Source organism: Dendrobates tinctorius, unplaced genomic scaffold, assembly GCF_039654945.1.
Source record: "Dendrobates tinctorius isolate UK_male_01 unplaced genomic scaffold, ASM3965494v1 ptg000005l, whole genome shotgun sequence".
Taxonomy (NCBI): Eukaryota; Metazoa; Chordata; class Amphibia; order Anura; family Dendrobatidae; genus Dendrobates; species Dendrobates tinctorius.
Genome location: NW_027361673.1, coordinates 21,241,094 through 21,259,219, shown reverse-complemented (window position 1 = coordinate 21,259,219; position 18,126 = coordinate 21,241,094). Strand labels below are relative to the sequence as shown.

General features: G+C 42.3%; 1 protein-coding gene across 1 annotated transcript in view; it reads left to right on the top strand.

Annotated features, from left to right (window-relative positions):
* Window positions 1-18,126, top strand: part of GADL1 (glutamate decarboxylase like 1) — a 657,207-nt gene that overhangs the window by 342,756 nt on the left and 296,325 nt on the right. The gene's annotated exons all lie outside the window — the stretch shown is intronic.

The following is an 18,126-nucleotide window of genomic DNA, read 5'->3' as shown; positions in this document are numbered from 1 at the left end:
GCTCAACGATCACTGGGTTTTGGCCGTTGCAGCTGAAAAGAGGAAATCGGAAAAACCGAATTTGGGCTCATCTTTCATCGTTTTTAAGAAATCTCAAGATGGAAGAGGCCAGGAGCCATTTGGTGAGCTGCATTTCTTGCTACATGTTCACAGACTTACCAGTGGAAAAGCCAAACTTCACATGCCACAAATGCAAGCTTGTGTCCCTGTTGGAGGAAAAGTTGCAAAATCTCGAAGAGAGGTTAGCTACGTTGAAGATCATTAAGGAAGGTGAAGAGTTCTTGGACAGAGCAGAATTATCTCTTCATGTTACAGAAAGAGAAGAAATTCGAAGTGCACCTGAAGAAACAGAGGAATGGAGACATGTGACCCAGAGAAGCAGGAGGATCAGGAGGCAGTCAGCACCCATACTGCTCAGAAACCAGTACCAGGCTCTCACGCAGGAAAACAATGAAGAAATACATCAGGATAAGACTTTGCCAACAAGCAGCAAACTTGTACGCCTTCAGAGTCCTCCTGGATGGAGAAAGAAAAATGTTGTGAAGAAGAAACGGAGAGTGGTGGTCATGGGGGATTCCCTGTTGAGAGGAACTGAGGCCGCTATCTGCAGACCGGATATAACTTCAAGAGAAATGTGTTGTCTTCCAGGTGCAAAAATTAAAGATGTGTCTGACAGGATATCAGGACTCTTCAGACCTACAGATGACTACCCATTCCTGCTACTACATGTGGGGACAAATGACACTGCAAGAAACGACCTGGAAACCATCTGCAGAGACTTTGAAGACTTAGGCAAGAAAGTGAAAGAACTGGGAGCGCAGGTGGTCTTCTCTTCCATCCTCCCAGTGGATGGCCATGGAACAAGGAGGTGGAATAAGATTCTGCAGGTGAATAACTGGCTACGTCGATGGTGCCGTCAGCAACGATTTGGATTTCTGGATCACGGAGTGAACTACTTATACGATGGACTACTTGCTAGAGATGGGGTGCACCTTATGAAGACTGGAAAACATGTATTTGGAAGTCGCCTTGCTACACTTGTAAGGAGAGCTTTAAACTAGAACAACATGGGAAGGGAAGCAAAAGACCAGAAAAAGCCATACACCTGACAAATGCTATTGAGAACTCTGCTATTAGAAGTGGAAAGGAAGAACAAAGACGAAAGAATCTAATTAATAAAAATATTGGAGAAAGAGAAACCAATCACAAACTAAAATGTTTCTATACTAATGCACAAAGCATGGGCAACAAACAAGGAGAATTGGAACTACTAACACAGGAAAAGAAATATGATGTCATTGGAATCACTGAAACTTGGTGGGACAATACACATGATTGGAATACAAGACTAGAAGGATACAACTTATTTGCAAGAAACAGACTTGATAAACGAGGAGGGGGTGTCGCATTGTATGTTAGAAACGCGTATATCTGCACAGAGATTGAAGCTTCAGAGACTGGGAGTTCTGTGGAAACTGTTTGGGTAAGAATACAAGGACAGAACAATGGAAAGGACACCATTGTAGGCATTTACTACAGGCCGCCTGTGCAAGCTGAAGCTATGGATGAACTCTTTATGCATCAAATGGCCAAGTTCTCCAAAAAATATGACATAGTTGTCATGGGAGATTTCAACTATCCAGACATTTGTTGGGAATCTCTCTCAGGCAAAACTAACAGGTCAAGGAAATTCTTATCCTCTCTTGCTGACAACTTTATCTTCCAAAAGGTAAGGGAGAAAACAAGGGGAACTGCTACCTTGGATCTAATCCTTATAAACAGGGAGGAAATGGTTGAGGAGGTAAAAGTGGCTGGGACCCTAGGAGGTAGCGACCATGCTATTTTAGAATTTTGGATAACTAGAGGCGGAAGACCTGTGAAGACTCAGACGTCAAGGTTAGATTTCAGAAAGGCAGATTTTAAGGGATTCAGAAAGAGAATTGGAGGGATCCAATGGCTGGATATCCTTAAAGACAAAAATGTCCAGGAAGGATGGGAAATCTTGAAAAATGAAATTCTCAAAGCCCAGTTGTTAACAATTCCGAAAAGAGGGAAGAATAGGAAGCAGTTAAGGAAACCAGGATGGATGAACACAGAACTTAAGCACATGCTAAAAAGGAAGAAAAAAATGTTTATAAAATGGAAAGAGGGAGGCATATCTAAAGAAGAATATAATGCTGTCTGCAGAACCTGCAGGGCACAAATCAAATTAGCTAAAGCTGAAAATGAATTGAGGCTTGCAAGAGATGTCAAAAGCAATAATAAAGGATTTTGGGGATATGTCAAAAGTAAAAGAAAAGTCAAAGATGCTATAGGATTTTTACAGGATGAAAATGATGAAATGGTAAGACAGGATGTTGAGAAGGCTGAACTTTTAAATTCCTATTTTGCATCTGTTTTCTCTCAGAAAGGAAATGTAATATCAACTGTTATTCACTGTCCTATTAAGGGAATAGAAGAATCCAGGATATCTATAAACAGAAAGATAGTGAGGAAACACTTAGCTAGCCTAAATGAATTCAAGTCTCCAGGTCCAGATGAATTACACCCCAGAGTACTGAAGGAGATAGCAGAAGAAATTTTTGAACCCCTCTCTATAATCTTTGAAAATTCTTGGAGAACAGGAGAAGTGCCAGAAGACTGGAGAAGAGCAAATGTTGTTCCTATCTTCAAAAAGGGGAAGAAGGTGGACCCAGGTAACTATAGGCCGGTGAGTCTGACTTCTATACCAGGAAAGATCTTTGAACAAATTATTAAACAACATGTATGTCAATACCTGGATAAGAATGAAGTGATTAAACAGAGTCAGCATGGGTTTGTAACTAATAAGTCATGTCAGACTAACTTAATTTCCTTCTATGACGGTATCACTGATTGGGTGGATCAAGGAAATGCTGTAGATATGGTATATCTTGACTTCAGCAAAGCATTTGACAAAGTCTCTCATACAATCCTTATTGAAAAAATGATTAAGTATGGAATGGACAAGGCAACTGTTAGGTGGATTCATAACTGGCTTAGTGATCGGACCCAAAGAGTGGTCGTAAATGGCTGCACATCCAGTTGGAAGAATGTCTCAAGTGGGGTACCACAGGGCTCTGTCCTGGGCCCTGTATTGTTCAACATCTTTATCAACGATTTAGATGAAGGAATTGAGGGTAAACTGATTAAATTTGCTGATGACACAAAGCTAGGAGGGATAGCTAATACTAGAAAAGAGAGAGAGAGGATTCAAAAAGATTTAAATAAACTGGAGAAGTGGGCAGCAACTAACAGAATGGTTTTTAACAGGGAGAAATGCAAAGTACTACATCTGGGCAATAAAAATGGAAAAAACATATATAGAATGGGAGGAATAGGGCTAAGTGACAGCACATGTGAAAAAGACTTGGGTATACTAATAGATCACAGACTGAATATGAGTCAACAGTGTGATGCAGCAGCAAAAAAGGCAAATGCAATTCTAGGATGTATTAACAGAAGCATACAGTCTAGATCACGTGAAGTCATTATTTCCCTCTACTCCTCTTTGGTCAGACCTCATCTGGAATATTGTGTCCAGTTTTGGGCACCACATTTTAAAAAAGACATCAACAAACTGGAGCAAGTTCAGAAAAGAGCGACCAGAATGGTGACCGGTCTGCAAACCCTGTCTTATGAGGAAAGGTTGCAGGATTTGGGAATGTTTAGTTTGCAAAAGAGAAGACTGAGAGGAGACTTAATAGCTGTCTACAAATATCTAAAGGGCTGTCACATTGTAGAAGGATCAACTTTATTCTCATTTGCACAAGGAAAGACTAGAAGCAATGGGATGAAACTGAATGGGAGGAGACACAGATTAGATATTAGAAAAAACTTTTTGACAGTTAGAGTGATCAATGAGTGGAACAGGCTGCCACGAGAAGTGGTGAGTTCTCCTTCAATGGAAGTCTTCAAACAGAGGCTGGACAGACATCTGACTGGGATGATTTAGCGAATCCTGCTTTGAGCAGGGGGTTGGACCAGATGGCCCAGGAGGTCCCTTCCAACTCTACGATTCTATGATTCTATGATTCCTCATATCATAAAATAATTTAGGGTCCAGTGGGAAAGTAGAGATTATTGTACGAGAGACATTTCAACAGGTTTGATTGTGTTCCAGAGTTTGTTGCTACCATGTAAAATAAATAATTGTTTCAGTGACAATTAAAATAGATTCCATTCTCTAGAATTACCTCTGATGTCTGAAAAAAATTGAGGGTCCGGTGGCATAGTAGAGATTATCATATTACAGACATATTACATGCGTTCCAGATTTTGTTGCTGCCACATGTGAGAAATTACCCTTTCACTGACAATTCAAATGAATTTCATTCTCTAATACATCCGATGATATCTGAAAAAATTAATAATCCATGGTGTAGCAGAGATTATTGTATTACAGACATTTCGGCAGATTTAATTGCGTTCCAGAGTTTTTTGTTGCCATATGTGAGAAATAATCCTTTCACAGACAATTCAAATGGATTCTATTCTCTCCTAATACCCCTCATATCTGAAAATAATTTCAGGTTCGCGTAGTAAGGATTATCTCATTACAGACATTGATTCATGTTTGTATGTGTTGCAGATTTGTTGCTGCCACGTACAAAAAAAAAATATTTCTATAATAATACTACTCTGAGCTGACTAGATAATTTAAAAATGAGTAAGGTTTGCGGTAAGGGACAGGGAAGTGGGCATGCTGCTAATGGTGCACTCAGAGACCGAGGACGTGGTTCAGGTGAAATTAGGTCTGCTTTGGGAGTGTCACGGTAGGACTGGTGAGTAAACTGGGACCAGGGGCACCTTTCCTGGCCCTAACACTAGGGGGCACCCTAACTCACCCTGTTCCCAAAGAAAAATTAAGATGGTGAGAATGCTGGGGCCTCTGCCCTTGCCCTGTCTCCTAGCTGCAGCCCTGCGACTATCCCCTTCCCCCACCCAGAGAAGAGAGGCGCTACTATGTACCATAGTACACCAACAGGACAGACAGGGGAACAAAGACAATGGTAAAAGTTAATTCCACTCACACAAAATATACGCTCACAAATAACAGAGGTATTCACCAAGGTGCATAGGAGGGGGGAAGAAAATAAGGCAGGTAAGGATGAGGATTTTCCAAGCAAACAAACCAAGCAACAGTAGCACAATAAACTCCTCCAGCTCTCCAAACACCAGCTTCTCCCTCTCCAGATCTTTGTAGCAAGTGCTAACTCAGACAATTACCTGGCCAGCAAGCCTAGCTTTTATAGGAGAGAGGAGTGGCTAACTGAGAACAGCTGATTGCAGGGATTTCCACATGGCCGATTAACCCCTGTCCCACTGAAAGAAAACAAACACATTTAATATACTGGAGAAGTGCTTCTTCTCAGCGGAGAAGCAGGAGCCATCAGACGCTGCGGTCTTCTGGCTCTACTCTGTCGCGGTAACCCCGTGACAGGGAGCACACCAAACATGCTCATCCATGATACCTAGCTTCCTGTCCCATTTTCTAAAGGGGCGTGGGACACCACTCTTAAAGCCAGAACACTGTGAGCAGGTTGTGGGTTGGATAGCAGTTAATAATGCTTCCAGTCTGTTTCCCAGAATGACCATGATTTCTGCACAGTCAAGGCTTGCTAGCCAAGAGTCTGGACCACATAATTCACACTCTCATCCTTCTTCTTCCCACCATTTCGAGTCACAGCAGACAAGAAACCCCATAATTGGACACTCTAAGGAGCTCTTTACCTTTCCATTTATGGCTTATTCCTGCCTTTCTCCATGTAAGTTTCAAGAGTGACATGAGGAGATTGTGTGTGCTGATTCCCAAATATTTAAGCAGCCACAGTCAGAAGAAGCTGATGGTGGTGAATGGCAATTACAGTCTCAAGAGTTGGATAATGATCAAACACAATTGATAACAAATCATTTTAAAAGAACAATTCAGGAGTAGGACCACAGTGAGGAAGTGGAAGACAAGGTGATGGATGATGAAGTCACCGAAACCTTGCCAGGAGGCATGCAGAGTGATCACAGCAGCTCAGATCAGAGGTGGAGGGATCTGCAGCACCGCAACAGCCATGAAGAGGAAGAGGGGCTGAAAGAGGGAGAAGGTGTTCACCTGTTCCCCATAGCACCCCCACATGGTCAGATCCTAGGCCAAGGGTCAGGTGTTCCCTTGTCTCATGCTTTTCCCAGAAAGTACAGAAGATGAGAAAACATTAATTTGCAACCTGTGTCATACCAAGATCAGCATGAGCTTGAGCACTACCAGTCTGACCACCACCAGCATGCTCATGCACATGTTGTCCAAGCACCCAACTAGTTGGGCCGATTGCCTGGGTTCCTAATCAGTGGCTGCGGGTGACACTACTGCCTCTTCCCCTGTGCTACATTCTTGCCAATCCCTTGTCCAAGATGCAAGCGCAGATGCCTCCTGCCCTGCACCTATCATTGCACGTATGCAACCACCATCAGCAACCAAGTCCGCTTACTTGTATGAACTCATTGTTCAGCTGTCCCTACCACTTGCCTTGGAAAGCAAGCGGAAATATGCAGTCACCCACAGGCCCAAACACTTAACAGCCACATTTCCATTCTGCTTGCCCTGGAATTGTTGCCATTTAGGCTTGTCAACACTGAGGCTTTCTACAAACACATGGCTGCTGTCCCTCGGTACCCGCTCCTCAGTCGACACTATTTCTTTGGGAATACCATCCCTGCCTTATACTAGCATGTGTCCCATAACATAACCCGTGCTCTGACCAACACAGTTACTGGGAAGGCCCAACCCTAAACGACACATGGTCAAGTGCTTGTGTATAGGGACGCTACTTTTCCCTGACAGCTCACTGGATGAAATTGCTGGAGGCCGGGACCGAGTCAGACCCTGGGACTACACACAAGCTATCGACATCTAGGTATGCGGACCCAAGTTCCATCATGGTTCATTTAAGCCTGTTCTTTCACCCCTCCTCCTTATCCTCATCCTTCATCTCAGAATTATCATCCATATCAGTCGCAAGTTGGAAGCACTGCCTCAGCTAAATGGCAACAGGCTTTGCTTAAACGCATATGTTTAAGTGACAAACAGCACATCGCTGCAGAGTTGTTGAATGGTCTAGCAGACCAGACAGATATGTGGATTTTGCTGCTGAACCTACAATCAGGCATGGGCATGTGTTTTAATGGCCATAACCTTGTTGCGGCTCTGAAGCTTTGCCACCTCACACACGTACCATGCCTAGCCCATGCGCTCAACTTAGTGGTTTAGTGCTATTTAAAAACCTACCCTGATTTGCCTGAGCTACTTGTCAAAGTATGTCGCATGTGCGCCTATTTCCACAAGATAGCTACAGCTGCCTTCAGTCTTGCAATGCTGCAGCTATGCTTAGAGCTGTAACCTCACTGTCTGGTTTGCGACCTGCCCACGATCTGGAACTCAACAATGCATATGCTGGCATGTCTTTGTGAGCAGCAGAAGGCTATAGTTGAATACCAGCTTCATGCCCATTGGTATTCCGCTCAGCCTTTGTATATCACAACTGACAATTAGCCATGGATGTCTGACAGTCCACAGCACGAGGTCTTCTTTCCATGCTTTTATTGCCAGATTCTGTCTCTTTATAGTCCTGTGTAGACAGAAATTTCCTAAAAAATGCAAACCAATTCACAATCTTTTTCAAATCGTCACAAAAATGTATTCTTCATCCAATCCAATTGACAATCTTTTTAAAATTGTCAAAAAATGTGTTCTTCATCCAATCCAATTGACAATTTTTTTTAAAATTGTCTAAAAATGTATTCAGACTCCCTCCTATATGTATCTTGTTGGCAGTATTGCAATGCCTCCTTGTAAGTTTAGGTAGGCCTCGCAGTGACTGCATAGCCTTTGCCAATTTTGTTGTCAGAATACTTTTAAAATTGAATTAAATCAAAGTCCCTCTTCTACATGTCTATGTGTCTAAGCCCTCACCTGCATGTCTTGCAGGGTTTATCAGAGAGCCTCCTTCTACGTTTTGCTAGCCCTTGCACATAGTATATTGGCATTGAGTATACGAGTCACAGTACCCAAAATTTTTTATAGAGAGTGTATGAGGCCCTCCTTTATGTCTAATATAGGGTATATCAGAGTCCCTTCTAATTTTTGCCAGTTCTTGCACTGTCTGTGTAGGAAAGTGAACTGACCTATGGACCCGTCTGCAGCAGGAAGGTGAATGCAAGATTTACCATAAATGTACTTGACATGGACTGGTGTATATATGTGGGGAGACAGCTAGAAACAGGGAAAAGATAGTAAAGTACGTTAGGGTTTAGGCCACTAGGGGGAGACAGAGAACAGCAGAAAAAGGAGACGGTGCAGTACTAATGTTTGGCCACAAGATGGAGGCAGGGAGCTGTGAGAAAAGGGCTTAACAGCAGCTTAAGGCTAGGAAACTGCATAGTCATGGTAGGCGGAGTTATGGGAACTGGAGAGGGGAATTCCCAGGGAGGGGAATAAATAGGGAGAGAGAGTTCCAGAAGGGAGACAGTCCAGGAGGAGGAGTTCAGCAGAGAAGGAGACTGAAGGAGGAAGAGACTGGGAGAGGAAGAACTCTAGGAAGGACTGGAAGGAGAAACGGTCAGGGGGGTGGCCCTGATAGGAGAGCCACAGGACAGAGGAAGCCTGGGGGTACCAGACAGACAGACTCGGACAAGTGAAGCACTGTGGTGGTAGGCCTAGGGCAGCCACAGCGAAAGAGCCATGAGGGGCATCAATTTGAGGAAAGAGAAGGAGGTGAAAGGTACCCGGGCCTGTGTGTATGGAGGCTGTCGTGTTGTTGTGGTCATCGGGAGGACGACCAATAAAGAAGACCTGTTGAACGTGCATCGGTTTCTGTCTCCTGTCTGTTTGCGGTGAAAAAGGGACCACCCCCCCAGTCGGCACACGTACCTACATCTGCATGGGCTTGGTGGCATATCACAGCTCCTCCTTTATAAATTAAACAGGATGAGTTTTACCATGTCACACCGACCACATGCCCAGATAAGATAGTAAAATGTTGAAATTACATTTACCAGGAAATGTATTTTTCAATATTTAAAGCAATAAGAAAGTGTAAAAATGCAGCAAAAACGACAACTGGAAACGGTTGTCCACCTTCTCCCTCTAGCCACTGCACTGACTCTGATAAAAATTATTAACCACGGGAAAGATGACATCACAGCTGCAGAGGCAACTGTCTGATAGCTTAGCTTGACTACCCATCTGCACTGAAGACCCTTTCAGCATTTTGAGAGTTGGGTGGAGGACAAAACCCCTGAAAATAGAGTCACTCAATTTCACCCCAACAGTTTGAGCAGAACACTGAGAAGAGTTAATACACTGAGACCACAGTTAATATGCTTGGTAGAGTGGACCAGCAAATGTGCAGTCACAGATGCACTTTGCCCATGCTGCCACTGCTAGGCAAGTCCAAAGGGCCATGATATTCTTCACCCACTCTCTATAGGAAGGGAGACTTTACAGAGTCCTTCCCAGACTGCTGTTGCAGAGTTGCTAGTGTCTGGTGATGTGGACCATGTTAGAATCAGAATACCAGAGTAAATCCTAAGCTAGCAGCTTTAAACCAAAGCAAAAAACAAAAGGGAACCCAAAAACAAAAGCTAAGTAAGAAGAACCTGAAAAGACAGTAAGCAACTGCTGAGAAGCAACCTGAAGTTCACCATCAAGAACTCACCCCACTCAAGGGAATTCAATAAACATAACTTAACCTTAAAGGGGCAGGCTTTAAATAGCCAGTCCAATGCTAAAAATAAAAATCAAGTAATGTATTCCTCCCACCCATGTATAGTGAGCCACTCCCTGCTCACCTGAACTGCAAGATGCACACATTCCTACCATTGGCTAACATCAAATAATGCAGCGTCCTGTGTTGCCTGGAAACCGGGAGACACAGTCCCATGTCTCCTGGGCTGTGAACCAAGTTTGAAGTGCAGCAACCCTTGATCCCACACCACTCGCTACTTCCACACACAAAAAACCACAATATGAATTTGCACCATCCAAGTGCATGATAGATCAGCCCCAGCATGGAGAGCCTACCAGCCAAGTCTGGAAACTGGTGGAGGACGATTGGGATGAAATGTGCAGAAATTGACCTAACAGGACCTCAGGTCAGGCCAAGCATGGCAAGCAGCATTCTTGATTGCTTGTGGGTTGACAGGCATATTGTTGGGATGACTATTAGATAGTAATGTTTTTATACCCTCTGGGGATTTTTTTTGGATTCCGAAAGGAACTTAAAAATGTCATATTACCAGAATAACTGCTTTCCATGCTCAGCTACACTTTTGCCAAGAAAATGTCTTATTACTGCATGTCTGAAGATGGAACCCATCTCCACTCACCACAGAGCAACACTTTTTTGACTATGACTATGCTACCATTACTATAAGTCGTCAAATCCACAGCGATTAAGGTACAGTATATTTAACATGATGGAGCAGATGTTTTCCACACTTGAACAAATAGAGACACCAAGCCTGGACAGTCAGGTTTAATCTTACCTGGACTATGTTCTTTCTCTGTCAGATACCCTAAGCTCCAACCCAAGGCCTATGGGTCAGTAGACTTGACCAGGGGCAAAGACAGGTCTTGTTTTTCATGTTCAAAACTTTGTTGTTCAGCCTTCAGTGTACTGTCAGAAAGTAACACAGTTTGGTATGTGGCTTTCTCACACCTAAGAAGATTGTATCCTACAATTGTTGAAAACCTTACATTTGTCAAAATGAATCTGTCACATGTCTGTGCCAATTTTCATTCACCTATAGCTGATGCCAACAATAGAATGGCCAATGTATCTGCCTGTCTGTTGATAATGTTCTATAATTTTCTGCTGGCTCTAGTGCTATTACCTACATGTAGCCAATCATCTCCTGCCTATCACGTCCTACAGTATCTAACTATCATGCTGTTGTGGCTGCCATTGCTGTCAGTACACAAATGCACATCCCCTACCTGTGTACTGTGTTTTATTGTTTACTGTGCTGTTGCTGGCACTACCACTTTTGAAAGAAAGTCACACATCTCCAGTCTCTCCAATAGTCTATGTTTCTACTGCATTGTGGTTGCTTCAGGGACTCCAGTGCTGCAAATACACAGCCAGACATCTCCTTGCTTGCCTCTTTATATTCTATACTGTGTGTTTGCTGTTGTTGCCACTATTGGCAGCCACACATCGTTTCCTGTACATTGCATTATATATCTATACTAACACTGCTTCTGGGAATCCTTGCCTCCACAGGTTAAATAAAAATGTTACTGCTCCAGAAAAAAATATATAATTTTGATGGCTATTTAAAAAGTAAAAAGCCATTCCTTCTTCACTTACCAAGCAACAATTTTTTTCCATTTTAAAAAGCATAAAAATTCCAATAGTGCAATATGTTATGAAATAAGCTGATGGGCTACCACTGATTCCCAACCGTTTATACACAGCGATGTACGTTAATGTCACATTGAAAATAGCAAAACTGTGTAGCACTAAAGAGCTTGAAAGAAGTTATAGGAGACCTCGGAGTGTTCTACACATTTTTCTGCGTAATTGGAGGCTTTGCAGTAATTGCTATTTTTTGCAAGTCATTTAAAAAAAAAAAAGCTGCATTTGAAAAACAAATTATTCGCTAATCTCTATAAAGTCTGGATTATTATTATTGCTCTTAGGCTAGGACTGTTTGAGTGCCAATATTTAGTCATGATCTTGTCCTGCACACAAGAAAAATGTGCACCAATAAAGCTAACTGGAAACAGAGTAATTAAAATAATGATATATTATTTATGGCTAGAACAAGTGCACATAATAAAAAACTTGTCAGTTGTACAGTAGTTCTCATACGTAGTTTTCCCACCTGAATTAGCTGCCACTCTTCGTAATTGTTTACTCTTTTAAATGCAACAAAATACAGTACATACTGCAAAGATACAAAATAAAATGGGCTTAAAATAATTCTCTGCTTTGGGAAATCTTTACTTGATAGAAGGGTTACTTGACAGTAAGAGGATCTTATCTAAGCAACAAGCTGTCCTCTATGAAGAAACATGGCCAGGTAAATTAGATAAATATAGGCTTGAAAGTGATTAATCAATTGTAAATTGGATCACTTATCGAAACAATCCAACCAACAACACACGTTCAATATTTGGTCAGTATACTGTATCACATCAGTATTTTTAAGCCAAAATCATGAGTGGGTGATAAATACAGAAGTGGGGACATGTTTCTGTTATACTTTTCCTCTGGTTGTTGCACTCCTGATTTTGGCTTATGGAACGCCCCGCAGGGCCGGGGGAACTCGGTACCAGGCCTTTCAGGTTCTTTTCAGGGGGAAAGTGTGTCACGGTGGTGATGGTGACCCGGTCTGTGGCCCTGGGTGTCCAATAAAGAGGATGGAAGTTCAAATGAGGGGGAAGATGGTGGGATAATTAATAGGAAAAGGGGAATCGTGACGCCACCCGTGGTACTCGGCTAGAGTAGCCGACGCTGCTATGCAGATCCTCTGGGATGGTGTTAAAGCAGCCAAGATGGTGAAGCTCTCCACGGGCAAAGCTGTATTCCAGGGCAATTGAGCCGGTGACGGTGGTGGTGGTGAATGCAGTGTATGGCAGGCGATTTGTAAATAACACCAAGGACACAGTTGGGTGCAGTTTCTGGGTTTTTACTCACAAGGCTTGTGCACAAGATGACCCGCTTGGTACTGTGTCCTCAGAGGGAGGGGCCCAGCAAACTTCCAGGTAGATCAGGAACACCTTTTCAAGACTCCTCCTTGTGTCTCCTCTCTAGGCCGTGTCTCTGCGCTGATCTCTCCCTTCTTTCCTGTCCTGCGCCTTCACAAGCAGTGTCCCAAGCTGGCAGCCACGGATCACACCGGGCGACATGGGTCAGGCCCCGGGGTCCTTTATCCCTACTGCTGCCTTTTTGAGGAATGTTTGTGGATTTGGCTGAGGCACTTAAAGCTACCTCAGCCTCTGGCTTTCTAGCTGAGCCTTGTAGTTCTCCACTAGCTTCAGGGGCCAGCTCCCCCACTGTGGCCTGGTCCTTCCTTTCCGGGATGCGGGCCCCACGGGTGGCTAACCGCACTCCCTGTGCCCCAAAGTCCCTTTCCTTCCAGCCTAGGAGTGTGGTCAAGAGGTTTCTCTCTTCTCTGACTCTCAGTCCTCTTGTTCCACTCTACCTACCTTCTGCACTAACCCCCCCACACCCTTTCCTAGCCAATCTGGGATGAGGCCATCCTCCTGAAAGGTACGCCCAGGTGCCCTGACTAGCTAGTGTGTGTGTTGAGTGCAGTGTTATGAGTCCTGGGTGGTAATCCCTCCTTACCTGAGGGTGGGATACCACACCTCTGGATGAGGTGCAGTACCTCTGTGGCGACAGGACCCTCAGGGATGCCACACTTACACATACTGATGTGAAATACTGACCAAATTCTGAACATGTGAACGTGGCCTTAGAAAAGAAGATTTTCTCAGTGATGGGCTACGTTCACTTGTAAAGTATTTGGTTAGTATTTTACATCCTGGTTTTGGCTTTCAAATGCTGATGTAAAATACTGACCAAATACTGAATGTGTGAATGTGGCTTAAGAGAAAATGATCATGTACAGGAAGGGGAGATGGAAAGTGTGTAGTCTACACCACAATGAAGATTTGTGACAAAACAGTGATCACACCAAAAGGAAGTTGTCCTATGCTTGGTGCACATTTGTAATTTTTTAAGATGGTTGCTTTGCAAATAACGGGTTAGATTCAAGTTTCTATGGTTACTTATATTTTTAAAAGTTTAGATAGAGGACAACTTTAAATCCATTTACAGGACTGCTTCTTTATATGCTTGCACAGCATGGATCTAATCTAAGTACTTTCTCTAGTATATGGTCTGAGGTGTAACATTTCTTGGGATGAAGAATTCCAAGCTTTTGTTTAAGACATAGAGGCCATGAAATGCTCCTATGGGAAGTTAAATATGCAAATATCCTCTTCAGAGAGGATGAGGACTAGAACACTAGTGCCATCTTCTAGGGGTTTGCAATCCTCAATATTGAACCTTTAACGAGTCTTTCCACATAACTTAGGATAAAAAGGCAAACATGGCACTCCATTTGTAGACATGTTTCAGTGTGTTTGCCTCTCTTCAGGGCAAAGCACACAGTCTGAAACTCTTGTCTGCAAATAGAGTGTCTAATTTGGCTTTTTATGTTAAATCATGTGGCAAGGCTTGTTAAATGTTTAATATTGACTTTGAGTTTATGCTACCCCCAAAATGTTTAGGTTTTATTAGCATTTTAGTGTTCTTCTCTGTGGAGAAGATATTTTGCATTTTTTCTACTGTAGTAATAATATTAACGACACATGAATCTTCACTATTTATATCGATCCCGGCTATTAATGGGCTCACAATCTATTGCATCTGAGAGAGGCACACACTGAATACCATTTCATTAGAAACAAAATTCTTACCAGAATGGCTGTTTGGATCATGGGAGAAATCTTAAAACTTGAGTAGCGATAGAAACTGCATGCAGTTATGAAGACCTCATACAAACTCCATACCGATGTTACTCTAAGGATATGTGCACACAGCATCTTTTAGGCACTCGTGTATCCAAGGCACAGAAAACGTTTCAGTTTAAAAAAAAAATCCACTGCCACCTCAGTAGCTAGTTTGAAGTGTGGCAGTGGATGGTTTTTGTAAAATTATATAGTAATAAATATTGTGCTTCACTTTAAATATTTTGGTAGGACAGGACTAAGGTGTAAGGGCTGTAGACCCTTTCTTCTTAGCAGTAGAAGACAAGGGAATAATGAATTAAATTGGCTATCCTCTTTCAGAAAGGCTTTGTGTTTTTTTTTTCATTGTGAAATTACGGTTCATTTGAGACTAAATTTGCTATCAATATAAACCTAACTTTTAACTGTATTAAGAATAAAATATTTTTTTTCTGATATTATTTACAATAAATGGTCTTTATTATTAACATACAGTACTAGCCGTCCTCTCTTGAAGGGCAGAAAATGGATGCTGGCTTAATGCATTCTTTTATTCTCCCTGAGAGAAACTGCAAAAATGAAACAAAACCCATGCACAACAAAAGACTAATTAAAACATACTTATTACCTGTGTAGGGTCGGTAGGCCGGACTGGGGGGTGGTCCCTCTGTATACCGCGCAGTAACATACAGACACAAGATGGAGGCAGTTTTCGGGTGCAACAGGTCCAAGTTTATTTTCCGCCATCCAACTGATGGCTCTGACAACACACCACAATTCCTTCACGGCCCTCCGTTTCCAGGCCCCGGTACACACACACCATACTTTCACTTGGGACGTAGATACACACACCGTCCCTTTCTCAGCTTAGTGACGTTCCTGCCAGTTTGGTCACTGTGGCCGCATTAGGCCTGTGCACCAACAGTAATTTTACTGGTCAGCTGTTGTCGTCAAATTTGGTATGCTTTCCCTCGGGACCTCATCTGTACTGCGGTACTTCATGTCAGGACCACCCCCCTGACTTCATCTCTCCTCATACCCCTGGTTGAGCTTTCCTCACAACACCCACTTTGCCACAGGCTTCTCTCCTCTTGAGCTCCTCCCGGGGACTGGAACTTTCTGGAACCCTCCTGTCAAATTTATAACTTTCCCGGCTCCATGTAACTCCGCCCCCCATGACCAATGGTTTCTAAAGCCCTAAGCTGCTGTCAAGTCCTGAACTCACACTTCTCCCTGCCATCTTGTGGTCAACCCCAGGTACTGCACGTCACCTACACTTTCCTAGCTGTTTCCCCACTGTCATAACTGCTATCTGCCTAAAATGTGCAAACCCTCCTTCCTACTTGCTGACAAGTCCGTCCGTCAGGTCACCTTCCCTACACCTGCACTATTTGCCTGTCAACACAATAAATTTCCATCATAATTCAATAAATTATTCTAACACTTATAAGTGATACAATGATCATATGTAGCCATAAAGAGCCATTATTATAGCCAGTGTTGATTTTTTGTAGCTCTACCTGATGAATACAGATCTAGCTCTGAAATCTGAAGAATGATTTTGTGCTGAAGGCATGCGGAGAATACAATCTCGAGACTGACAGCCTCTGGGCATCCTTTGAGGTGAAATGAGAATCCTCTGGAAAAAAAGACTGGCATTCTCACCAGACTTCTTATCATCAGATGTTTGCTTCCATAGGAGAATACTTCCGTAAACTATGATTACTAAGACACCTGGATCAATTTATTTACACTGTAAAAAAGCTTCATATATTGATATACAAGCAATCTGAACAAGGCAATGCAGAGTCATAAATCTACATTTGTGGAACAAAATACCCATAGGGGCATGAAAATTACAGGTGTCTAGAACTAAGTTTGTTGCCTATTTATAATCATTTAGATTCCAGCTTTTATTTTTGCTTACACAAGTAAACCCATTTGAAATTATATTCCAGATAAATTTTCAGACTGCCTATTATGTTACCGAGATCATTATATTGATAATAACTATTTGTGCCCATGTAGCCTACAAGAAATTTTGGGGCATATCCCTCAATGCTGTCTAATTCTTAGGCACTGCAAAATTAACACTGAAAAGTCTTAAATGCTCTACATTTAGCATAATTGTTGGTTTACTTTGTGCCAAATGCCAATTTAGTTTGTGTCAATTTTATAGGAACCTTGTGATTTTAAACATTTTGTAATTTGCTACACGCACATTGCCTAAAATTGCTGTTGCTATTTTATACATTGCAGATAATTGTATCAACTAGAGAAAGATCACATGTACTCGCGTACTGCACCACAAGCATCTCTATAATGTCTTGCAGTTATCTTATGGTTTAGCATTTCTTGACTGACCTTTTTTGAGAAGGAAGGAATTGTGGTTAAAAAAAGTTAATTCTTTCTAGTAAAAAAGAATTCTGAACAAGAAATAAAACCTACAATTTCTAAGGAAGATATTACAGAACTATTTTTTGTTGGATCAGAACAGTCAGCATTTGGTCTCAGGTGAGATAAGGCAGGAGAGGTGGAGGACTTGATTTCTATGGCTGTATGCCTTGGTGTTAGTAGTGGCACTGGCAGCCATGATGGAAGGAATTATCAATAGCAGGCATCATGATATTGGCACCCTAATTCAGGGAAAATGTAGAGTTGTGAATCAGGATGGGGCTAAAAACCTCAAGACATTAACAACAATGGCACAACTGTCAGCCATGACGAAGAATATTAAAATGATGATTTAGTGGTAGACAGGATCTGAAAGCCAGATAATGGTGACAGCATGGTGGAGTCATAAGAGAAAGAGGGTAGTAGCTTACGCAGTAAGGAATAACGCTTAAGCTCTAAACTAACAGCTTTCCATCAGCATATGAAGCATCATCATCTGCTCAAATGGGAACAATACGAGCAAGGCTTAAGCTGTCTTTCTCTATCTTCTCCTCTTTCTGGTAGCCAGGTTGAATTGCCAAGTAGTATTTGGTTGATATCATCATCATCATCATCATCTGCTGTGTATTGTTCTCTGACTATTCCTCTTCCCCATACCCAGATTTCAACATCAAACATCTTAATCTGATTATATGGCCAAGAAGCAGCATTAAATACCCAGTATTCTCCTTTGTGCCAACTGACAACTAAACTCTCTCTTGGTCAAGTTGCTTGATAAAGTAGATACTTTAACACTTAGGCGATTCTACTGTGTTTCTGGAAATGATTACTTGTACTAAACATTTATGAAAGATACTCTGCCACCATTATTTGTCATGGAAAGGGGTGCAGACTCTGTCCTCTCGCATTAAAGAGTACGTTGGCACTCATTGGACACATAATTGAACAAATGGAGCAACAATCAAGTAAATCGAGCACATATCCTTCACAGTACCGTATATCATTGATTTGAGTGGCAAAGATGCACCAAAGCAACAAGGACAGATGATGAAACCTTCCTGGTTGGTCACTAGTTTTAGTTACAACATAAGGCAACTCTTAGAAGCGTACTCCACACCTCCACTACAATTTCCTCATTGGAAATTACAAAATCCAAACAGCAAAAGTTTCACCCACTCCTCACCCTCATCCTTTTTTTTTCTTGT